Source organism: Poecilia latipinna, unplaced genomic scaffold, assembly GCF_001443285.1.
Source record: "Poecilia latipinna isolate Pla-1442-1.1 unplaced genomic scaffold, P_latipinna-1.0 Scaffold148, whole genome shotgun sequence".
Taxonomy (NCBI): domain Eukaryota; kingdom Metazoa; phylum Chordata; class Actinopteri; order Cyprinodontiformes; family Poeciliidae; genus Poecilia; species Poecilia latipinna.
The window spans coordinates 138,311-164,647 of record NW_015112764.1 but is presented as its reverse complement, the minus strand read 5'-3'; the positions used below and the strand labels follow the sequence as shown (position 1 = coordinate 164,647).

At 37.8% G+C, this 26,337-nt stretch overlaps 1 protein-coding gene and 1 long non-coding RNA gene across 2 annotated transcripts in view; one reads left to right on the top strand and one right to left on the bottom strand.

Annotated features, from left to right (window-relative positions):
- On the top strand, positions 1–14,375 carry LOC106945524 (uncharacterized). The gene is made up of 3 exons (XR_001424577.1): positions 1–71; positions 9,241–9,255; positions 14,365–14,375. It is a non-coding gene; the product is annotated as an uncharacterized LOC106945524 (long non-coding RNA).
- Positions 1–26,337, bottom strand: part of nlgn1 (neuroligin 1) — a 228,706-nt gene that overhangs the window by 111,240 nt on the left and 91,129 nt on the right. The window lies entirely within an intron of this gene.

The window sequence follows — 26,337 nt, the reverse complement described above, 5'->3', positions numbered from 1 at the left end:
CAACATCAGACATCTCAGTCCAGAAATGTGCAGTTCTAAGTACAGCCAAGATACTGCACAGAACCCTCAAGGTCCTTGTTTGGAATTGATTCGGTGATGGCAATTGCCAGAAGACAAAAACACCAATTGCATTAAAGTTTTTAATAGGTCAGCTTCATACAGCCTCATTTCCTGCAAACAAGAAAATGAGATTTACTTAAATAATGGTGTAATTGTGCAACATAATCCAGTCCTCGGGGAATTGCTGTGCCAAGAAAAACCAAGTTTAATTGGACAAAAGATAACACTGTTTTTATTGTACAGACAAATGAAATACAAGATAAAAATGATATCAAAAGTATCCTTCATGGTACAAACCACTCGATGCATCTCCATAGTCTTATTTGTTCCATAGCTTCTCTGTAGAACGCAGCACTGTGCAGAAGTACACAAACCCCTGTCCTGGCAATTAGAACTGATGGGAGCTTGGGTAATGAGGCTGGTTTAAGACTTAAACCCACTGATGATGCTGGCAGCCTAAATCAATAGCTGACAGATAATTAGGCTGAGTAATATAAACAGATTAATATCTGCCTGCCTGTCAAGGTACAGCAGCAGCAGCAGCTGCAGTGAACATGGGAAATATGTGGGAGGGTGTTTGAAGGCGAGAGCCGCGTTTGACCGTTCAGCAACTAATGGAGAGACAAGGTGAAAGTCTGTGTGGACGACATGGATGAATAGACATATTGATATTGACTATAATGCTGATGTGTCTAAGCAAAAATTTGAGAGGTGGTTTTAAAAATGGTTGTGCTGAATATTTGAACGTTTGGCTATTCCACTCATCTTTAAAGCTGATTTTATCAGATCGATTATCCAGGTTGTCTTCTCAGGTAGATTCAGTTCAATTCGGTTTATTTATGTAGCCCCAATTCACGACAAATGTCATCCTAAGCCACTTCATAAGAAAAGATATTTCTCTTCTATCATATATACATTCCAATTGATCCTAGTTATGAAGCAGTACAGTATGATCAAATTGATACTGCAAGTCATTTAAAAAGTTTCTATCAATGGAAACCCAACAGATTGCATCAAGTCATTGATCTGCATTCATAACATCATATTCTAGATATCTACAAATTGCAAAATGTAAAAGTCCAGAAGTCATAAGATTATAGTTTTTTTTCTTTCTTTGTGTAGCATATAGTGATATCTTGTGTTGTAAAAAACATGGCTGTGAAACTACTCTGCTATTACTTACTTAGTCCTGAGGCAAACTTCCTGCCTTAGGATTTTCTGCATGGACTCTCTATTTCCTGTACATCTGTGTGTTCTGGCTTCCCCCCTCAGGCCTCATTGCTCTGAACTACTGTGCGTGTATGTGTATGTGTGTGCGTGTGTGTGTGTGTGTGTGTGTGCGTGTGTGTGTGTGTGTGTGTGTGTGCGCGTGTGTGCGTGTGTGTGTGTGTGTGCGTGTGCGTGCATGTGCATGTGCATGTGTATGAATGTGTGGTTGGTTGTCCTGCATGTTTGTGTGTTTCGCTGTGATGGACTGGAGACCTGAACAGGGTGGACTGCGCCTCTCGGCCGTCTTTACTTCGTCTGTCCAGAGAAATGCTCAGCTGGACCATGAGCCTGGCAGAAGTGAGATTCAGGTTTTGAACTGATAACCTGTCCAGGCTTTTCCCTGTGCAGGACAAGCTTTAGAGATACACAAATCTGATCAATAATCATATTGTTATCAGAATATATTTTTAATAATTACATTTTTGTTTCTGTGATTTTTTGGAAGCTGTGGTGTTATTTTTTTCTTCTTTTTTTTTCTTTTTCTTTAATGGATCTCCTGTGGTATAAGCTGATATTATTATTAAACAAGAAAGCAAAGTCAGTTTGGGTTTTCTTTGTTTTTTTTTGTTTTTTTTTGTTTACATTTCATTATCAAATTTCTAATATTCTCCTACTAAAGTTTGCCTATTTTCTTCTTGGCAACTTGAAGTGTTTGCTACAGAATGAGTAAGTACTAAAGACTTAAACTCCAACTTCTATCTTTATCCAGCATGCCTTTTGCTCTGCAGCCAAGGCCAGTGTAGTGCTGGCTGACAGACGCTGGACAGTGTGCAGAGCGGGTTGAAGGTGAGTCAAGCTGGCAACCAAGTCTGCAGCCAAGTTGATAATTCTATTAGCTTGCTCGGCTACAGCCGGAGCGGTGCAGTGCTCTGCATGCACCTGGCTTTTAGAGCATTCTCCTGAGATAGAAAGAAAGTGCGTGAGAGGGTGGTGGAGAGATAAAAAGGGGGAGTGAAGGAATGGAAACACAAGTGAGACCGAATAAAATATAGAGAGGAAGAGATAAAAGGCCTTTCTGTATTCACCGGGCTTCCACGGTCTCTTGGGGGCAGGATCACCTCCACTTATTGAAGAATAGAAGCCGCTGCTGGACCGGCTGATAGCTGAGACAATGTATGCGAGGGCGAAGTGAGAGAGGACAAAAGATCAGGGGGGGAAGGAGGGAATATGACAAAGACAAAGAGGGTTGGATGAGAAGAGAGTGAACAGGAGCTTTCACACTAGTTTTCCTCCATTTATGCCCCGGCATTATTAAAAACAAACAGGCGAAGGCGGCTCACTGAATGCACAATCGTCTAACTGGAGTTTTGGGTCACTGCAGCGCTGAGGCTGTACAACGCCAAGGTCAAACACACAGCCGATAAAAAGAGACACAAGAATCTCCAGATCTCTATTAAAGCTGTTCCCCCTGCCTTCATATTAGCTTTCCCATTTAATGATAACCAAACAGGCTTTGAGAAAGCCTGCATGGTCTAATAGCTCTGCTGCAGCCTTTAGGACCCATCATGAACACGTCTCATATAAATGCAGGAGTTTCATATGTCATAAACAATGTGTGAAAAGCATTAAAGGGGAATAAAGTGGAACTGCTGCATAGAACTTCAGCTTGAGTCGAAAAGGTTTTTATATGTAAAATTGTCAGACTTTTTCATTACTGATATCAAAACACAATGAAAACGTATTTTCACAGAACAGAAGAAGTTCTGATTGGTGAATGAGAACTGACCAGAAATCCAAAGGAAAGCCTGGACCAAAATGCCTTCATCTCTGAGAGCAGATCCTGAGCAGTGTGATGGCTGGACATGCCCATCAGGTCTGTATTTACATGTAATTGAGCAGATGAACGCATCACCTTCAGGCATCGATAAACTGTTCCCAGGATGAACCAGACTGCAGCAGCTCCATGATTCTCTTCCTGGTTTCTCCTGACTTTCGCATTAGAAAGCAGTGAATTCCAGGTGAGACCTTAAAATTCATCCTCAGGTGAGCTTTCAATTAACTTTCCTCTTTGTTTTAAAAAGCACTAATCACTGTGTATTTAAACTTCTGGTTTTGAAGACATCAATAAGTAAATCTCTGGCTCATTTCTCTCATTGTGTTAAATATAAATCCATCCATCCAACTTCTTACACCCTTGTCCCTTAGTGGGGTCGGGGGGGTTGGTGGTGCCTATCTCCAGCTAACGTTCCGGGTGAGAGGCGGGGTACACATAGTTTGTGTATGTAAACTTCTGGTTTCAACTGTATGTGTAAATGTGAAATCTGATCTAATACCACAAAAACCATTAAACATTCAATATTTACAGATTATTGGAATTAAAAGACAAAAATTTCAGCTCAACATTTCAGGTTTGGAAGCTCAGAAATGAAAATAATTGGAGTTTATGTGTTAAAAATATAACCCTTCTCTTTCAATCAATAAAATATGCAGCATATCACACAAATTTAGTGTCATTAGTCCCCCCTCCCCCAAAAAAAGAATAAAGCAAAAACTGGGGCATAGAGCACCTCGTGATCATCCTACTTATTTTATGAGCCATACAATAACTCAGGAACCAAAAAACACCAGAGGAATGTTGACTTTCTGAAAGGCCATATCTGGCATACATGTGCATTCCAATATTGAAACAAATGGTAATAAAAGAAGGAGAAATGGCCTGAATAAAATCCTGTAGAATGCATGTAACGGAAAATTGTAATTGGTATAATTTAGCTCGGGTTAGCTGGAGCAGAAAGCAACTTAACGAGGGTTCGCCACGGCGAAAAAAATGAATAAAGAGTCATTTTGTGAAGGAGAAGCTTGACATTATCAGCTCCCCCGGAGATGCACAGCCATTTGCAGATAAATTGAGGCCCTTAGTTTAAAGTTAATTGGATCAACCTGTGGTACACCTTTGGAGTCACAGAGGTCAGTTCATATTATTCATATTCAGGTAATTATGTATTGCGTGGATGTCTCTTTGTCAGCCTGCTCTCTAAAGCCTGAACTCAGCTGAACATGTGAGGAGGTTAACGTGGCCTGGAGCAGCGGGAGGAGCAGGCCAAGCACCGGGTTACCGCGCTCCAATTTCAGCCAGGAAACAAGAAAAAAAAACATGGAATATGTTAGACGACTTCTGTTTGTGACATTATGAGTACACAATTACACCCATCATAACATGCATGCTCTTTATATTTCAGCCATTTTCGTCCTCACACCATTCTTTAGGTCTCTCTTGCACTCAGTCTTTGAGTCTTGTTCACACACACCCTGTTCTGTCGTACCTCACCTACACACACTCACACATACATTTTCCTGCCATGGGAGACTGTGGCTTATGTCCCAGTGAATAAAACCCCCATTATTCAGCTAATTAATAACTTAATTAAAGCTTGCTGGCACGTCAGCCGTGGTTGATTACATCATTATTAGGAGTAATTGGGGATTTCTTTAATGGCACCTTGAGAGAAGGAAGCAGAGAGAGAGAGATAGAGAAATTCCTGTATTTCCTACAATGTTCAGTTTAGCATTTATAGAATCACTCATTCAAATCAAACTGTAAGAATGAAATTGAGCTCAGTTTAATCAAACGACATCAGTTTACTGCTCTGTGTAGAATTTTTCTTCTCACTAGTGAACTCATCAATAAATCAGTTGGCAGCTACTTCGGGATCATTATTGTGCGTTATGTGTTGTGCCTTGAATGGAAAAATATAAATCTGTATTAATGCAGAAACACTAGATTATATGTATGAAGAAAGAATTATATTTAAAAATCTACATTTCTTTTAAAAACATAATTTTCAGTATGCAGGGAAGCAAATGATTCAGGAGTTCAGTCCAACTGCAGGACAAAACTGAGAGGGAATAAAACATAAAAAGTTTGCCTCTTTGCAGCGATCTCACACAACAAACACATGAACATTATACATAGATAATAGGATGGCATTCATGAGATTCTAAGATATGCATAATAACAAAATATTCTGAACATGAAACTTTAGAAAATGTAAACACTCTGTTCCTTTTCCACCAGAGATTCACATCGAGATGTCACTTTCAAAATAATGTCTTCAAACATCATCAGCCTTCCACCAGAGACTACTACTACAGCACCAAGGCAGCATGTCTACACAGTTATTTATAAAAATATTAATACTTCAAATCAGACTTTGAAAACTATCAGATGACCACACCACACCGTATATACATGCATGCACATGCACACGCACATAAGCCCACTTTCTCGCTATTCTTTTACTTCACTAGGAAACTGTGAAGTGTTCATACAACTTTTGACGGGAACCTTTTCTGTTCCTGTGAGCAAACTCCACCCACACTGAGTGGACACTCAGTAGAAGTGGGGGGGAAACATAAATACTCTCTGCATGACTTATTTATCTTGATTTTAATCAGTGGGTCAATTTGACCCACAACAGAATACATCTTGAGTTCAATTATAAAGATCATCCCTTGAAAAAAGATTCAAAATGTAATATAAAAAATGTACAATAGATCAATTTCAAGGATAATTATTTTTCAGTGGACATAATTTTTTTTTTTTTCAATACATAGAGAAGCAAATGATTCAGGAGTCCAAATGAGTAAATGTCCAAATGTACTTGTTTGGACATTTTTATGTCCAAATGAGTAAATGAGTAAATTGTCGTCATTGATCCTTTATTTTTTGAGCAATACAAAAAGAAAAAACATCATTGCAGAAATATTGATTGAAATGGTTAGTATAGGAATTAATAATCAGATACAAAAATGTTTTGGAGGATTTTTTTGGTTTCTGACACTATTGCATAATTAAAGGCTCAAAGGGTCAAACTGACCCAGGAACATTATTGCTGTACCTCAGAAACGAACATAACAGGAGGGTCAAAAGCTTTGAAATAATATATGGAGAACTTTTAAAGAAATACTGTTGGAGTACTCAACTATCTAGGTTCATGTATGATCAAAATTAAGACATGTAAAACTGTTTTACAGTCTGCTGTATAACAGCTGCCCTTTTGGTTCTTAAAGTGGTACTGGTGGTTCTGCATAGAACCCACCAGCCAGTTTGCCTGTCGGACCAGAACCAGTTTCTAATTCATTGTTCTGCAGGAGCCCAGAAGTCATGTCAGACTTGAGTCAGCCAATCATCTAACAAATCAAAAATACATTTTGGATGTCGTAAGCTATATAATAAAGTTATTTACGGGATCGTTCAGCTGTATTATATTGTTAAATTCTCAGACTTAATTGTAAATAAGTGAGTCAGTGATCATTTGTTGTTGTGTGAGGAGTTTCTTCTGTCTGGTATTTTTGAATTAATTCCTTCATATGAGATTAACAAGTCTGACTGACAGAGCCCCAACTCAACTTAACTTTATAAGGAATTATGATTAATAGTAATATAATTACATAAACCAAACATTAATGCAAATGTTGAATTCCATCATAGTCATAAGCGAAGTTCAAGGTTACAGAGAGTCTTCTGACATGTAAACATTTAGCATATTTTATAGCTCCTTACCAAATTAGAAAACATTTAACTGACTTCCACTCACCCCAGCGATGTTGAATCCACTGTTTCCTGAGTGTTATGGAGCTATGATAAACCATCTGAAATCTCCTCTACAATGACTGAAACAGGAGAGCATAATGAAATTAGTCTAGACAAACCCAATCCTTTCTCTTTCTGCCTCATTAGAACCTCATGTCCATTCACTGCACACTCCCGGGTCTCAGGTAGGAGCCACTGAAAGCCCTGCATGTGAATCCATCTGGCTTCTTTTAATCAACTGCAGGTTGAAAGGAACAAAAAGTCAACGAGTGAAAAGAGGCGGCTGTTTTGTTTTATTTAGCTGGGATTTTTCATTAAGCAGTCTGTAACCAAGACTAATTATTGTCTAATTTATTCATCTACCATTTTAATTTTCTTTCTAATTTCATATACTCTTGTGTCAATAGTACCCTACCTCTGAAATAGCTTCATATAAGGCTTGGTAATGAGGATGATTGTGTCTCACAATGTATCATGAAATTATGAAGAGTTCTGGAAACATCAGCTTTAACTTCTGGAAGCCGCATCCATAGAACGGTGAGGTAATGGAAAGACTTTGTCCCAAGCAGGGCTGCTCCTGGATGGACGGGTGCAGCCATAACCAGGCTTCACTCCGGTCCAGTCTGGTCTCTATAGTTAGGTTTACAAAGTATTTGCCCTCTCAGAAATTTCTTCTGTTTTTGCTTTTTTGTCACACTTAAATGTTTCATATCATCAAACAAATTTTAATATCAGACAAAGTCATGGCACCTGGTCACGTAGCTCTAAATTTTTGTAAACGTTCACACAAACTGGACAATTTGGAAGGTGTTCTTGCAGAGCAGGTCCCCCTACACTGGCATTTATATAAACCTATGAAGGTTCATTTTAGGAGAATATGTCTCCAACCTACATACCAACTATAAACATCGTACCACTGGCTTCGCACAACTAAACTTTGACTATAACTCAGCCTTTAGGACTGCTAATTAATTAAAAATCATATATGATTTTATGGATTTAATTTTTTTTAGATTCTCTCTCAGTTGCAGTGTAACTATGAAGACAATTACAGACCTAAATTCTTTGAAGGAATCAATGTGTGACTGATTCATGCGCCCCTATTCATATTTAACTGAATTTGCTACCGAAAGGATTTTAAGGCACAATTGAGGATGGGACAAATCTTCTATTTTCTTATTCAAGTCTGCTGTCTAAGGAAACTATATTTATTGGTGTGTTGAAGGACACTGCAAATGGCTGGAAGAGCCTGATGTGCCGGTCAGTCTTCCTTGTCTTTTGTCAGGTGACAGCTCTCCCTTTTTATGTCCAAAATGGAAAATGTAAATAATAATCAAGTCAGTCAGGATGAACTTTCCTTCATGACTTTCTGTGTGCTGGAGAAATGGTAAGCCTCCAGGCAGATCCATCTCCAGCATCCATTCTATTATTTACTCAGGGTCAGAAGCATTTCTGACTAATGAGCAGCTCTACAACAATACATGTTCAAGCCATTGAGGAGAATATAGTGTTTGTGTAACAGAGCTATTCTTAAGTGGATTTTACTGGATTTTTTTTCACCCTCTAAGTCCCTTTTATTATGCTGTAGGAGAGGAAGAAATATTACAGAGCAGCAATACAGTTTGTTTTTTTATTATTATTCATTTCTCTTAAGAACATTTAAACAGCTCTAACCTGTGAGAATTAAGAAGCTGGAGCATTTGTCCAAATTTGCTGATCCACTTTTAAATCCTTATTTATTTAGCTTTATACACTCCAGCACATTGGGAGTCGACTGACTATAAGCTCATTTAAAGACACAATTTCCAACTTAATCTCCTTACACAAAGGCACAGTGAGAAACAAATAAGTGAATTACAAAGATTATCTCATGGCTATCTAAATCTCTGGCATTTTATTTCCAGTAAAGCTAATAAAGAAAAAAAAAACATGTGATTTTTGTGATGATGCTGAAAGGTAAATGATTTTGTTTCCTAAAACAAAAGCATTTACTTTTGCTTTTGATGAACCTAGAAGGTTCATCTTCATGCTGTGGGGTGCTTAGTATCAGACATGCTTCAGAGGGACATTTCATACCACGGAGAGCAAACTATTTAATAATCTAAAGACAGAGTTAGAACTCTGCCAGGATCAAACTCCAGCTCAGATTTCTACTTTCTAAGTCTGAAAGGAATTTGGACTGATAAGTAAACAAATGAAGTTTGTTTTAACATTCATATCCATCTTTAAAACGTTCTCTTGTCAGAGTTGAACTAGACTGTTCTTTGTAACATTCTCCCAACATTCATTCTGAATCTTTTGCTCACATCAGCATCATCCATTCAGTCCTCTCAGCTTTTACAGCCCATGTGTGATTCATGTCAGTGTGGGGTCTGCAGCTCCAGGCCTCCAGTGTAACTGCCCTGCAACTTTTGGATGCATCTCAAATGCATCTGAATCAACAAGCTGAATTATCTGCTTTGCATGTCAGAAGGTTTTGCATCGGTCTGGTCATTAAACTTTCCTTTGATCCAGGTGTGTTGGAACTGGAATCCATACAAAATTTGCAAGACAGTGGAACTTGGTGGAGTTTCAGAGGCTTGATGAAAAAGGAGAACCTGCTCACAGATTCTCCCAATGAGGAAAACTGCAGAGGACTTATTATGTGACTGAAAACTTAGAAGGGCTGTTATCACTTTCCAGGGAATGTTAACCAGAGGTTTGCATGTACTCTTTATCAAAGATCAGAATTTATTTTTATTTAACTTTCTATGTTTTTAACCAGAACAAAATCCTTCTTAGATAGAAAGCGCATTAAAGCTTTTCAGAATAAAATGCCTCTTGTAGGACTGTGTTTTTTGAGCAATGTCTTTTAAACTGAAAGTCTGATGTTTACCTCATTTGTACCTTGACTGGCAAACTTCCTCCACTGATATGTAAAACATTTATGAAATTGTCAAATGTATTTACTCAATGCTCAAATTGAGTGTATTCCAACCACTTACATGACCACAGGTGTGTAACATCAGGAGCTGGGCTTGGCCTCTTAGTTCCAGTGAAATGAACTCTGAATGCTTCAGCATACCAAAACATTTTGGCCAATTCCACGCTCCCAACTTTGTGGGAACAGTTTGGATCTGGTCCCTTCCTCTTCCCACATGACTGTGCACCAGAGCACAAAGCAAGGTCCATAGCGGAATGAATGGAGAATCTGGTGTGGATGAACTAGACTGACCTGCACAGAGACCTGACCTCAACCCCAATAGCAGAGACTGAGAGCCAGGCCTTCTTGTCCAACATGAATATGTGACCTCACAAATGCGCTTCTGGAGGAATGTTCAAAAATCCCCATAAACTCTCCTAAACCTTGTGGACAGCCTTCCCAGAAGAGTTGAAGCTGTTCTAGCTGCAAACTAACATCATATTGAACCACATGGATTAGGAATGTAATGTCACTTAAGCTCATATGTGAATCAAGGCAGGTGAGCAAATACTTTTGGCAATTAAGTGTATGTCCATACACAAAACTGAAAATATTCTTGTTTTTGTTCAGAGGTACTCAGGTACAGTGAGAGAACATTTCAGCTCAAATCTGCTTATTTAATGAGGGTTCCATACAAAAATCATGTCAAATTATGAGGACATAGTTTTCAAACTTTATTTGTGCTGAATATAGAAGTTAAAAGTTGCCGTCCTCTCTGTGAGACATGCAGCCAACATATTCAGTTGTCAGACTAATAAAAAGGAGTGTATGTCTAAAATGGGATTGAAACTATGTAATCCAGGAAAGACTGTAATCCTTTTCATGACAGATAATCAGAGTATGGCAAGTTCAGCTTTTCATCAAACAACACTGACAGATCAAACAGGAAATGATTGAAATGCATCCCAGTGAAACGAGCCTTTTCGGCAGGATTAGTGTTAGTGATTGAGGAGCAATTCTCTGAGTTCTATGTAACAACAGACCAGTCGTCCTCCTTTGAGGATTTCCTACTGAGAGAATGTGTTCAGTGTGCCTTGGCTTTAATCAGAGCTAAACTTGTACAACCGACGGATGCTAGCCAGGTGGAGCTGCAGTGAATACTCATGAATACTCATGGATCCTTCAGCACCAAGAACCGGTTTCAGATAAATCATCTGCATGGAGCCACAAAGTGAAGAATTAACAAGATGCTAACTCAACTAGCTAACACCAGTTAGCATATAAAACACTCAAATATTTCCACTTTCACTGGAAGTCAGAATTCTAGCAATGTCCCAATCAACTGAACTGTGTTTCAGCTGTAAATCAGAAACCAGAGTTTATTTGTTCTGTGACAATAATAAGACATACAAGACTACTAGCCAAAAACCATATCTTCATGATATATGAATTCAAACATGTTCATACTTGGACAGAATTGTTGTTACCAGTCTGTTAATGATTTTATAATAATGTAAAGAATTATTATAACATTATAATAATGCTTATTATGTTTTTTTCAATTATTCTATTGAACCACAATGCAAAAACAACATATGTTTTACATTAATTAATATTCAGAAGAAATGTATTATTATTATTATTATTATTATTATTATTATTATTATTATTATTATTATTATTATTATTATTATTATTATTGTTATTATTATTATTATTATTATTATTATCATCATCAGTTTCAATATATTTCAGTCACCACTGTAAGGTATTCAGTCATTAACAGAGGAGAACCAACAATTTTGTCAGAAAGTATAAAACAGTTTTCTACAGATATTGAAGCTCTAAACAAACATGCAGCAGCCATCTTGGGTTTTGAGGTCAGGCTTATTGAGAAACATCCAACTTGCCAAGTTGTTTTAGGCAGAACGCTAACAGAAAACCCAGTGTTGGTTTTGCAGGTTTGGACCTTTCTGTGTCAAAGCTCCAAAGTTCTTAACCAAAATAACAAAATGATTCTATTCTATAACTTGAGACTCAAATCACGAGTCTGAATGAAATGTTCAGTTTCTGCTGTGTTTGGCAGAAACAAAATTAGAACACTGTTTTAGACTTAACTGGTCCATTTTTAAATCTAATGGGTTGCCACCTACTGATGCACCAACTGTATTTCAGAACGTGGAGAGGCATTTTGTCCCAAATGGAAGACAAGTATCAGCAGTAATAAGTAAAAATAATGTTGCTGAGGGGCCTGTTTGTATATCGACTTATGTCTGCTAAACGGCCAGACTGTGCCACTGCCTCCCTAACTTTGTGTCATGTGTTAACACGTTCTGTCATGCTGGCTTCTGGCCAGACACTAGCTAATCACTTTCTGTCATTTGCAGCATTTCCACGTGTGTAGGAACGCCTGTGAGCTAAGAAACACTCCCCTCAGACATTCCATCAAAACAAAAATCAATCCGTGCATCAACTGTTCCATTTCACAAAAAGAGAATTAACATTTTGAGCTTCCTTTAATTGGCTTCATTGCAGCCATAAATCACAGTAAGATACAAATGTGTCCTGGTATGACAGTCAATAAAGTCATTATGCAGGGAGGCAGATGGGAGCTGTTGCTGTAATTTCCGTTTTGGATCAGAACAACATGAATTCATGAATTTGAGCTCTGCTGCCGTCCAGCAGAAGGCTGGAGCAAATAAGCACTTCTCTGATGACTGCATGTCTCTTCACACTCTGACAGCGGTCATCTCTCAACCAGCACACAGCTGCCTGCTGGCACAAATCAAGCATGGCCAAATTTAATCAGCTGCACATGGAGGCAAACCAATCCGAGGGCCATTGGGCAAATGCAAATTTTACTTCTACTGTAAAACTGCCATTTTGCTTTCTATTCCCATATTTTTTCTTCCAGTTTGAGAAACATGGGTTCAGGCAGCAAACACGGCATAATTAATAGCATTGTGTGAGGAAACATGTAATAACACTATGAGATAATAAATTGCAATATTGTAAATGCAATCTAATATAAATAACCTAAAGTGGGCTTATGATTGTAAAGTGCTGCCTGGGTGTGGGAACCCCAAAGGGCCTGCAATCTGAGAAGCAGTGGTCCATACATCCTCCTCCTCTACAGAGTCCATAGAAAAAGTTCTGACCTACATTTTACAGCTCATTAACTATACAAAGACTAGCTGCAGAAAATAAACCGACAGAGAGCATGAGTGTGTTGTCTCTGGGCTCATTCCTGAGAGCTAATGTGTGGGAAAGTTAAAGCTCCTGCATGCACACGTCGCACATTCAGAGAGGCTCTAGAGCCAGGAGCGAAAGAAATCTGAATGTGACTTGATGCTTATGGAGAGGACATCCATGTAAACAAACAGGGACAAACACATTCAGGATTTTATATTACCATGAGGATGAAATGTTTATATTTCAAAATTTAAGAGCATTTATTATTACTGATCTTTTTCAGATGAGTACTGCAGTTTAAAAATGTTCAGAAATACAACCAGAGAAACTTCCAATCTTGTTAACAATGGTTATTCCAATGTAACCTTTGGAATACATCAGTCTAGATGGTACAGAGACTGTTGTCATTGTGGAAAAAAAGAAAAAAAAAGAATTGTTGATTATTGAAAACGACTCAAATTATTTGCTGTCTTTATGTTCATCGTGGATAACTAATGATAATACCATACATTGTAAAAGATACAAAATACTCAATTTTATCCTTAAAACATCTCAGCTTTTAAGAAAGTCACATCTCTCTTTTATCATAAAACCTCCGAGACAATTTGAATAACAGATGAGATGTATATTATCTATGGAAACACTAAATATCTACATCAACATCGGTATCGACCGATTTTAGACACTTTTCAGCATATCAGTATCAGTTTGATAAGTAAAACTGCCCCGATATTAACAACCAATGTTTATATCTATTTTGTTTGTGTTTCAGGAGAGGAATGTGGTGGGTTGGTCATGTGGGATCTGTTCAGTCATGTGACAGTGATAGGATTGTGCAGTGTTTAATTGAAGCAGAGAAGCAATATGAGGTGTGTGGTTGCCCTAACCACACACCCCAGCAGTGTGTGTTGAAATGTAGGTAAATATTAGCCTGGTAAAAACCAGCTTCTTGTTCTACGCTCAGCTTCGTCCAGAGGGTCTGAGGAAACGATGGCTTCCTGGAGGCATGGACTCTGTTGAGGTTTTATATTTTACCCCATCGCTAACATTTGCCCGTGATGTATGTAATGCATCATTTCAATGCTAAGAAGCTTTCTGGATACTGACTGCACCATAAACACCAATCCTCCATTGCAAAGAGAGAAGAGCAGAGCAGCCCAAATATTCATATCGACGCATCCGTATGATCAGTATTATTAGTACTGGTAATTTAAAGGTTGATTTTGTAACTGCATATTTTGATTGGGAAATCCTGACTCTTAGGATTAATCCAGGAAAAAGCTTAAAACAGGTTTAATACCAGAACTGTTGCACATAAAAGTTTACAGTTCTAATTATATCGGGGCATGGTCAGTAGGAGATGCTCTGTGTCTGTGGACCTGCAGAACACATGTGATGGGATGCTAAGAGAGGAGCTGAAGTACTGCTTGGGAATGCCAGGTATCTCATAGAAAAAGAAGTGACAGCCAGACAGCGGTGAGGTGTGAGGTAGGAATGGTAGCATATGTCTAGGTGGGATTGGAAGTGCATTGGGGATCAGAGTTCTGTGTGAACGGTTTACCAGCCCAAAGCAACCAAGGAAGTGTAGAAGACCACAGCAGAGCTTTTCATAACTGTGGTGAAGGAGGATGAGTCTGTTTAACAGAGTAGCATCCTAGTGGTGCTCCTCTGCGTAAAAGCAAATAAATATGAAGGGAGGAGAATGACCACCTACCATGCTTCAGAAGAATCTTATCAGCTGTTCTTGAGCAAAAGTTTCAGGCAACATTAATGTATAATTTTGCAGCAGCCAGGCCGGGGGTCGGCATGCGGCTCTTTAGCGCTGCCCTAGTGGCTCTCTGGAGCTTTTTCAAAAATGTTTGAAAATGGAAAAAGATGAGGGTTTTAATTTTTTTGCGGCTCCAGACAGTTTTGTTTTTTTGGACCAATATGGCTCTTTCAACATTTTGGGTTGCCAACCCCTGGGTTAGGCCATCAGTGTCAAAGGATACTTTGTTTCAGAATCAGTCGTCAAACTGTTTGTATTTTTAACTCAAAAGCTCAAATTCTTGTCATACTTGTCTAATATGATCATCAAAATATGCTCAGCCAAAATGATATTAAGGAAATAGTCTCATGCTGAAACAGAGACGTTAATTATGATCGCTAGAGGCTGTCAGTAGCAAAAACAAGCACTTTTACTTTCCCTTGAATAACTGTCATTTATAATTATATTGTGACAATTGCCTGTCACTGGGTTCGCTCATAACACTTAAGAATGTCAGAGATTTTAAAGTTAATGTTTAAAAATCAGATACAAACTTCTTTGAGACCTTAAAGTCTGAGCAGACTTTCAGCTAGTTGGATGTTAATATCTAATGGTGAAAAACAGAAGTATTGCTTGTCCATAAATCCATATGCAAGACTGCTTAAGATTGCGTATGTGTTTCAATAATCACAGGAATAATAGTCATATCATCAAACCAAATCTTGAAAGCTACAGAGAATAATATTTAGGTTTTTGTTCTGAACACAAATGACATAAAATAACAGTTTCATTGATGATTGAGGGTCCTGGATAAATTGCAGCTTTAACTCAGTAAATGTCTCTTTTTTTCTTTCAAAATCAACAACAGGGAGAATGACAAATGGGCAATGTCTAAATGTATAAGCAGTCAACAAAAACAGCAAGTTCTTCCAGTACAGTCATGAAATTAAGCACACACAGACAGATATGTCGTACTTAGGCAGCAGTGAGTACAAAGAAAGAAAGAAAAAGTAAAGGAGCAAGAACATATCAGGACAGAGAGGGAGTAAAATGAAGTTGAGGAGAGCGGAAGGGATTGATTTTCTTTGACATTTCCCACTGAAAAAGTTCTGAACTCGTCATAGGGACTCAGAAAAAAAGAAGAAAGAAACCATATCTAATACATACACTGGCTCCTCCAGCCGTTCCTAAGCAACAGCCTTCACCCGAGGCGAGATCGACGAGCTATGGAGGAAGAGGAATAGACGGAAAGATAGCAGCAGAGAAGCAAGACACAGATAGAAATACGGAGATATGGGAGTGAACTCTCTACAAAGCGTTGGGTGGAAGCTTTGCTGTATTGATTTTAGGTGATATCCATGTTTAATGTTTCAGGATGGTGTTGAAAAATCCAAGGGATTCTATTTGGAGGAGTGAAGCTGCCAAAAGCGAAAGGAAAGACGAGAATGAATGTTTCAACAAATATAAACCGATACAGAATGAAAAAAAGGAAATGTAGTTTTAGAATGTTCTTTTACTCTAAATTCCCTAAAGCTACTTATTTCACTATTTCCTACTCAATTTACAAAACAGTTTTTCTTAGCTTTGCAGCTGAAGAACTGTTGATGGTTTCACACGTCGTCTTAAGTCTCCAATAATACAGACAAAAAAAATCCCTGCAGGATCTGAAAAGTTACTAAATATAACAGCCAAATGTAACAGTAAATTGATCAAAGTGCCTTATCTCGTCCTAACCACACCCACAAGAGTATATTGGCTCTGCCCATTTTGGTGAAGTTTTTCAATATGGGTTCACATGGATGTTAGCTACACTATAATGATTATTTAAAGAAAAAATTACTGACTGGGCAGTGGCCTCTCCAATGTTAGCAACAAAATACATCTTTCAAAAAAATTCTGTACTAGAGAGCAACATTTTCACATTTCCTTCATAAGCATCTGACTAAGCTGCAACATCAAGATGGTCGACCATGAAGTCAAGCAGCTACTTAAAGAAAGCTCACAGAATCCAACAAACTAATAAATAGGCCTTTGTGGATATTAGAGAACTAATAGAAGGAATTAATTTTACACATACTGTATAATACAAAGGAGCAGATTATGGAGCATATGTAAAAGAAAGAAAAAACAAAAAACAAACAGAATTAAGCTATCAAAAAACTAAACTTCCAGGAATGGCAGTTCATAGCAAAAAAAAAAAAAAAAAAAAAAAAAAAAGAAAAACAGCTAGTAGCTTTTTTCTAACTCATTCTATTTCATTTTCTTTTTAATACCCGACAGCAGCATCACTTTTCCCAGAAACTGAAGTATTCCTTTTAATCCAGTAACATGCAAGTCTCAACAGACACTTTTTTGACATATTTTATATACATATATAGAATATTTTTATTTTTTTCCTCTTGAATGTCTGATGAGTATCATACATCCAGTGTAGGAGATTCTGTCTTTGCACATGTGAGAGAGGTTGGGAGCACAAAGAGAATATTTAACCTTCACTCTGGCATGGCAGCCACCAGATGGCTGCTGACACCTGCACTACAACTACCTCTGAAGACAAACCTGCAGACACACATACGGAGAACAATCAAAGATTTAGGGGGTGCTGCTTTGTTTATGCCATCAGCAGGGAAGTCCCAGTGTGCTGATGAAGAGATAATGAAGCGTATAGGCCAAAAATCTGGATACATTAAGCTTCACTAGAGATACTTCAGTAATGAATGCCCAAAGAATTGCAGAATAGGCCTGCAAAGTCGAGTTAAGAGCTGAATTCCCAGTACAACTTCATGACTGCTCTTATCACTGCTAGTGCTCAGCCTGTTCTCTAACTCTGAAAATCAGTTTTCTTCCACTGTTTTAAACATGGCTAATATGAGAAAGGCAAATTTTCCAGAAGGTAATAAAAATAGGAAACCGACTTTATCTGTAGAAAGTAAAAGCTTTTAAGATAAAAGCTTTACCCATGATGTACAGATTATCTGTACACTGTTGTTCTGTATTTTTATCCTCTTCCACACGGCACACTCTGCATGGGAAAAAAACAAAAAACAAAAAAAAAAACTATTTGGTTTAGAGATGGCAGCTAAAGATAGACAGTTTTTTTTCCAGAAATATCTAATGTAAGATCTGAGTGGGGATCAAGGCAGGGACTAACAGAGATTATAAATAAGCAATGATACTCTCTCTATCATCTCTGCCTTGTATAGATCTCTCTCACCTCTCCCTCTCCTTATTTTCTCTACTTTCACATGTTCTCTTGTGTTGTCACTTCTTAGGGTCTTTCCTCCACAGACTCTTTCCTCCCTCTCACCCAGTACTGTGTGTTTTCTTGCTTGTGTCTTTTTGATTCCTGACACATCTTTTTCACCACATCAGCCACCATTTGCTTCATAGCACAGGGTTGTTTTCAAGAGGACATGAGGCATTGTCTCTGCTGTATATTACACTTCCATGTCTCTAATTCCAATTTTCTTGCCTCCTTTCTTGAATGTGTGTCTCTTGCCACTAAAAGCGCCGTGCTAACAAGGTGTAGAGGTCCTACGAATGTTCCATTTAGAAATTCCACACTTTTACAGACTGTGGGGATTTTTTTGTACAATATAGTTATAATTTGGATAATATCTATCTATCTATCTATCTATCTATCTATCTATCTATCTATCTATCTATCTATCTATCTAGATAGATAGATAGATAGATAGATAGATAGATTCATATTTGGCAAATCATTAAAGAACACAGCTCTGAGTCTGATTTCAGATTATGCAGTGTGATAAAGGGATATGTCATCCTTTTTTTGATGACAAAATTGCTTGTAGTTGTGTTGACCTCGCCTCTCCTCCTGGTGGTGAACAGAGCCAACTGAAGGGCAACTTCTCTTCTGTCAGTCTGCCCCAGGCACCAGGGCTGATCAGGTTAACATCTACAGGAAGTCTGAACTGTTTCTACAGGTCCTTTACATAACAAGTTTAAAAATACTTTTAGAGCACAAAATATGAAAAAAAAAAAACAGTATCTCAGACGAAGTCCAAAAACACAGTAAAAAGTTTGTTTATCTTTGAATGACCGCTTTCGGTCCAAGAACCCGAAATCAATGAGTTTGCGTCATTGTTTCAATATAAATTGATGTGAAAATAGCATTAATATGGGCTTTTACAAATAACAGATACAGTCTTAAAATTCCAACAGTTTTCCATACTATTTTTTTAATTCCCTATACTAATCCTTGGAAAATCATCAAATCAATTTCCAAACCATTCCAGATTTTTCAGGAATGCATATAAACCTTGCACAGAACATTTTAACTTTATATCTTTCTCCATACAGTTGCAAACTAAAGTTTGTATATTTTAATATTTCTAATGGAACCTAAAATTCTCACCAAATGTCAAGAATCACAGGAAAAAAAAATCAAAAGATTGATGTGAGGATTTAGTCTAAGTAAAAACAAAGAATGCTGTTTTTACTTTGACTATTTTTATATGCCTGTGATGACTGAGATCAGGTCACTGTGCCAAACGTTCACCTCAATAACATAATGAAAACAAAGAATCAACACCATCGTTTAATTACATCGTGCTGAGACATTAGGTGACTGAAAAATAGGTTTTATTCCTTTTCCGTTAATGTTCCCACTCCACTTCATGGACAGCTTGCCATGGTATCAAGTCTTCAGGGGAATAGGAAAAATAACTTTTGGTAAAAATGCAGCACAAGCAGATTCACATTATTACCTGGAGCCACACCTCCAGCCAGCTGGTGGAACAGAGCATGAATAATGCAGATTCAATGTAAACAACCTCCAAGAAGTTCTGCTGGAGAAAAGCTGCACTCTGAGAATGATGGATTTGGGGGGAATAAATTGCTGGATTAACTGGATACACTGAAGCATGTATCCAGTGCTGGATACATGCTTCAGTGCTCCATCACTGAAGCATGTATCTACTAAAAGGTGCTGTCATTACAGTTATTTAACAAAGAGATCTCCATAGACATAGATAATCTGAAGCAGTGCAATAGAACAACTAGTGCTTACCTTCCGGATGAAGTACAACCACTCTGTTATAGTTGTTTAGTCATGCAAATTTTGGGGAAACTTTAAACACAGTCTCCTTTTCTAATGAAGACAAAACCAAAACCCAGCTCTCAGTGAATGGTCAGCATGGGTTTCCACTAACCATGAAGTTCCTCCTTCCTCAGGCTAAAGTTGTCAGTCATCTCAACATACACATCCACACACACAAACACAGCTCTGTGTGCATGCTGAGTGAAAACACAACACTTGGAGATCTGCTTGTGATGCAAATAAACTAAACCGTTTTGGCAAAGTGTATGTTTAACTAGTCACCATGGAAACTCAGCAGGAGATTGCTTGGTCTGTTTGCTGGTTTTTCTTCTCATTTCATGCTTAGACTACACTGATAAATTGTTGAAATTATTTGATAGGAAAACAAATAAGGAAATGTTCCTTTGTAGACATTTCAATATAGATATTGGAAATATGAAAGACCTAAATGTAAACAGTGTTTTTATTAATTCCTTGACTAGTTTATACCTATTTCCACTGATTGATAAACCAAGAATTACATCACAGAGTGCAACTCTCATAAAAATATTTTTACTAAAGGAGTGTGGTCTTGGTAAGAGATGTGACCATTTACCTGGTTTTACAGTTTACAGTGACTATTAAAGAGAAGAAGAAGCATTGAAAGATGACTTGAGAAAACAAAATTGGGATACAGTATATATACATGATGTAAACAAGGCATATGACATTAAGGATCACACTGCAAAGACTTTATGATAAAAATTGCAAATTGCCAATTTGTGCTGCTCTTTACCAAAGTTATTAACAAACCATAGATGACAAAAAAAGATAAAAAGAAAAACCTGCAGTAAGAAAAAAATATGGAAATGTTTCTTAAAATTAAGAGACCAAACAAAAAAAAATCTGAAGGGAAAAATAAGAAATAAAAAAAACAAGTTAGTACAGATTTTTAAAAAAGCATAAAATAGACTATTACAGTCAGTTATTTTGTAAAAATAGAAATAACATTAAGGCTCAGAAGTGTTTAATAAACAATGTGATAAAATATGATAAAAGACAAACATGTTTTCCAAATTATTTTGTTAAAGAAAGCTCCAAAATTTCAAATAGAAAGACAAAAGTAGTTTAGTTCATTCATTTTTTTGTGAATGTCAATGCAAGCCTTGCAGCAAACATTCCCAAAACAAAAGTTGATAACAAAAATATTAAGAATAATTTCAATAATATATTTATTTCCAAAATAGAAAGAGAAAAAATAATTTATACTGCTAAAGCCATACACAGTGACTTATCATTTAGATATATACATAATATTAGTGAAATCAAGAATTAATTTGGAAATTTGATGATGTTACTTTTTTTTTTCTTTATTATCTTTATATATAGATTTCCTGGTTTGTGTTTAAGGATGTGTCTATGTGGATGGTTGATGATGCTTGGTTGCTTGTGTTGTAGACTGAGGTAAACTACATAAGATGTTTGTCTTTGAATTATTCCTTTTTATTCAGAACATTTGTCTGTGTTAACATGTGACATGTTCATTTTAAACTGTAAATAAATGAAATAAACAAACTATAATTCCTCCTCAAAACACGTCAATGAGAAAAAGGAAAGTGCAAATCTAGAAAATGTTTTTAGATTTGCACTGTTACTATATTTGTTAATCAGAAAGCATCAACTGCTGTTTCATTTTACTAGGTAGGCTATTGCATTCCATGTTAAATGGTTTACCATCAGTATGAATATTTAATACATTTCTTTCTCCGAATTAATCCCTGTGAACTGATAGACAATGCATAACATTTTCTAGTTTTATTAGGAGGAAGTTTGTCTTTGTCTGAGGACAAGGTGCCTTCAACGTTCCAGTGATATATTTCCTGTATTTCCTTGGGACAAATACTTCCTACCAGTAAATAAAGAGGTGGACTGAATTTAATAGTTTGGATTTTATGTCTTCTTATACTGTTGATTGGATGTTCTCTTTTCCTTCCACTGACCTTTGCTCCTGCCATCAGCCTGATTTAGCGAAGTGTATAGACAAGCACAGATGAGTCCCTATCAGGAGGAGACACTTGCACCTGTTGGTGAATTATTTGAGCTCTAACACTTATTACCCATGTGACCCGGGGAAAATTGGATATAAATAAACCAGCGATAAATCTGACACAAAATATAAGTTTCGGTGCACTTGGCATTTCAGGATTTGAGCTTCTACAAAAGCGGTACCTGCTCTTTGCACTGTCATTATTTCCCCACTTCCAGACAGAGCCTGAGCCTGTTTGTCCCCTGCTGAACTTGACGATCCCAACACGGCTTCCTGTGCGGCTTAGTGGAGGGAAAATGCAGAAGTTTGTCCCTTCAGAACACCTTACAAATCAGCTGCAATTTACAGATTAAATCAATTTTTATTGCTGCGTTATTTCCCTTCAAACACTTTGTCATTTTGATGAGTTGAGTGCAAATCATGTAAATGACATTAATGGTGTAAATTCATCATTAAAAATGATGGATGAATCAACTCTCCATGCATTATTTATTCATAGAATCTTTCATTTTCACTTGGAGGCCGTAGTTGAGAGGCCGCAGTCACCTTCTCGCCAATTTAGCGCCTGATAACTGCGGCTGAAGTTTTTGAGATAACTCACATTAGAGTGGAAACAAAAGAAAACTGCACAGCACGTAATTAGCCGCTGACGGCACTGACAGGTCGAGGTGTCTCCTCACGTCATGTTTGTGTCTCCAAAGTGTCCAGCTATGACATTGTAAATCACAAAATTAAAGATTTGAATGTGTGACGGTTTCACCGCCGTACTGCAGCATGTCTCTATGGCGATAAACCACTTCAGAGCCTGAGGCTGGCCCAATATTTTATCTCAGCACCATCACAGAAGGCAGGTGGAACTGATTGAAAAGAAATTATGAAAGAGGAGAGAAAAAAGAGGCACACAGCATCTGCAGAGCCTGGTCGAGGACATTGCAGAGAAGATTGAATACAGGTTATCAAATCTAGACCCAAAATAAATCTCTTTCATCAAGCTCTTCGCCTCATTCTTTCTCTGACGCTTTTTTTTTTCTAAGCCGCCTATATACTCTGTATAACCAGATCAGGCCTGCGATGAAGCGCTGACTCAGTCACGGCTATGGCTTTAAATCCAGAAGTGCAGAATTATCTCTCCCACTAAACCCTGACATGAAAAACCCACCGTAATTTTAAATTATGCTTTTATTGAAGTTTTGAAGATACTGTTTTTAAGTCTGATATATTGTATCAATATAAATCAATCTTTGAAGTAACACATTCTCATTAGACATAAAAATGTGTATTTTAATTCTATGCTATCATTCAAACTTACCAATTCATTGCCTGTAACAACTGCTGTGTAATTATACTGGAACATAATTTGTTCCAGTATAATTTGGAACATAATGGGATTCCAGCAGGAAGACATCTTATTGTAGTTTGTTAAGTTACAAAATGGTGTAACTGAAATATTGCTAGACCTCCAAACTTATCTCTAACATTTTCTCCTGCAAAATGTGTTACCATCAGTGATAAAATCAAAATGTATATTAAGACTATTTAAAGCAATTCCTCCCTACAAAAAAATGATAATACATTGATTGGATATTTAATAGTTTGGTCTAAAATGTTCCAGTTTTTTTTTGTTTTGGTCACCAGTATGAAGCGTGGATGTTAACTAACACTCTTGCTGAAACAGAAGTGATAAACTCTTCTATGTTGACTTAATATTTTTATTCTTTGGGTACTTTAGCTCTCAAGGACAACAAAGTTACAAAACTGAATGGGTTTAATGGAGAGCAGTAATTTTAATCTTTTAGAGCTATTTCTTCTTCTTTGCTGAATACTGCCTTCAGAAAAGGTTTGACTTATGCCTGGTTCACACACCAATATTTTAAAATCTTCTGATGATGTTTGAAACTTGAGAGAATTTACACATCGTGATCAATCACAGCTATAACAGGTTTGGTTGTATAGTGTGTGGTGAGGTGAGAAGTTTCTGGTTCCAGTTGTTTCTTTTTTCTTTTACATTGTTTCTTCACAGAAAATGCAACAGTTTTATTTTATTGACCGACCTCATGGTAAAATCTTGTTTCAGATAAATTTACATGGCAGAAATCTGGCCATTCTGTGTCAGACCTGCAGAGAGCACATGAACAGCACAACAGTTTGTGTTTTTAAAAATGAAGAGATCAAATAAACATATGTTGAACAGAGAGGCGAGGATAAAACAATTTGTCAAAAATTACTGGAGTTTGTGCAGCAGGTTCTTCAACAGATCTCTTCATATGTAACCAAAATTGCTTCATAAACGTGGATTTTAATTTCAGATACTATAATCACCTGCCTCATGAAACCAGTGTCATGTGAACACCTGGCCCCAGCACATGTGAAGCAACACGGAGAAGGGCACCCAGACAGGACGCTTCATCAGGATGCGTAGAACAGTTCATTATGTGGCAGACAGGTCATGACAGGTCTCTGTGGGCTGTCGGAAACGAGAACGTGCACCCCACCGAACAATTAAAACTCTCTCCACTTCACCCTCAGAGGCAGACGCATACTGGAAGCATGCACACTTTCTGGATGAAGGGAAGCAAACACAGAGTGGTGGCATAGTTACTTTGGTAACTGCAGTTTGCTCTGACAGCCATTTTAATGAGATAAGGAGAGAAGGAGGATGAGTCAGTGCCACCTTCCTCCCTCCGTCTCTTCCTTCTTCTATATGTGGTCAGAGACAGACGAGCGCTTCAAAGAAAACAAGACAGCTGACAAAAAAAATGGATGGAGGACGAAAATGGAGGAGATACGAAGAAAGAACATGCGCCTGAAAATAACACAATGATAAAACAAAGAAGATACAAGAAGAGAACCGGTTATGTTTGGCTAACAAAAGGGAAGCAACGCTGCACAGGGTGGACAGGGTGGAAAGGGAAATGGCAGTAAAACTAACAGAGCTGCTCATATGGTGGTTGGGATCTTTAATGCTTGACTTGGAGGAGGTGGGGGGGTCAGCAGCAGCTGGACAGCAGGTCTTTCCTCTCCAAACATTTAGCTGAGCTAAAAGCAACATGGTAACTTAAGCTAGAAACCAGTTGCTGCATCCAATATGCTGCTAATGTTTGTCCAGCAGGTTGCTGCTTACTCAGCTCTCCGTCGCTGACTCCTGTCACCTGTTAGACAAAGCTGAGCAGCAGGTAGCTGGATTATCTTAAAGCCTACAAGCTACACCACTCCACTTCAAATGGAATCAAGAAGGAGGCCTGCTGGGAGCACCGTGTAGCAGCACAGCTACCTGTCACTGTAGCATTGTGAAACCACAACAATGCTGTGATGTTTTAGGCTGCAGGTTGGTTTTAGTCAGCAGTAAACATGTAGCAAAGCATTTATGCTCAGACAAATGAATGTATCTCAGCCAGTAAATATGTAGAGCAGGACAAGTTATAGATCTTTTTCTAACATATCCAAAGAATGGCTGTCAGGCTTGGCTGGAGATCAAAGTACAGTGACATGTTACAGTGTCAGCTGCATAGCAAGGCGATTCTGGAGTGAGATTTGCCTGAGGCAGTGGATCTAACTACAACATTAAAGTGCAAAGATGGTATATAATATTGTCACTGAAATATTAGCCTTAATTCATGTTCATTATTTGTTTGTGTTTTTAGTTCTGGATAGAAATGTTCTTATAAATAAAGCTATGCAAACTCTGACGGACCACCGTATTCACATGAGAGTATAAACTGGAAATGGGTTGGAAAACCAAGACAAGTTCTGGTGAAGGAATGGAGAGGTCGCCACAGCAGGTCTCTACAGGCAGACACACCAAGAGGCTTCTGACGTGTCTATGGAAACGCAGAAACACAGGGTATGCAGACTGCTTTCTAGAAGTTTTCCAGTGAAACCTTTGAAGAGTTTGAAACAAATCTTCTTCCTGGCCAGCAGGTTAGAAGAAAAAAATTCAGAGCCCATAGAAGGCTTTGTGATTCAGGCCTTGCTTTTGTAGTGAGGATCAGTTCTTATCTGATCAACTCTGAGTTTTATTTTAGGGGGAGTTTGGCAATGATGTTTCCAGTGATGGTGTCTCCAGCACAAGAAATGCTTTGGAATTAGAGTTGTTCAGTCTGTGAATAAAAATGGATTCCAACAGTCATTAACAATGACCAGGCTTTAAGTTTGGTAAAACTGCTGGAAATCGTTACCCAACTGAAGAATTTTAAGAAGTGCATCTCACTAAAAATGCAAAAGACACTTTATCTCCTTTATCTCACAAAATAGACTTCCCATCCTTTTCTTCCAGTGTGTGTAAATGTGTTGCTGTTCCTTATCTGCATTACCATGCACTGAAAACCTCGTAACTCTTGCTAAAACACACTCCCCAACATACGTTTTTTTTATTTTCATCAGTTAAATGCTTGCACTTGTCCAACCCCAGGGTTGTTACTTAACACTCAGAGTTCTTTTAGAACACGCAGATAAACACAATCACAGTCAAAGTGGATGCCAGATGGTCACATCTGTGACCAACTGCCATCGTATATAAACCAGGTGTTGAGTTATTCGACTGTGTGTG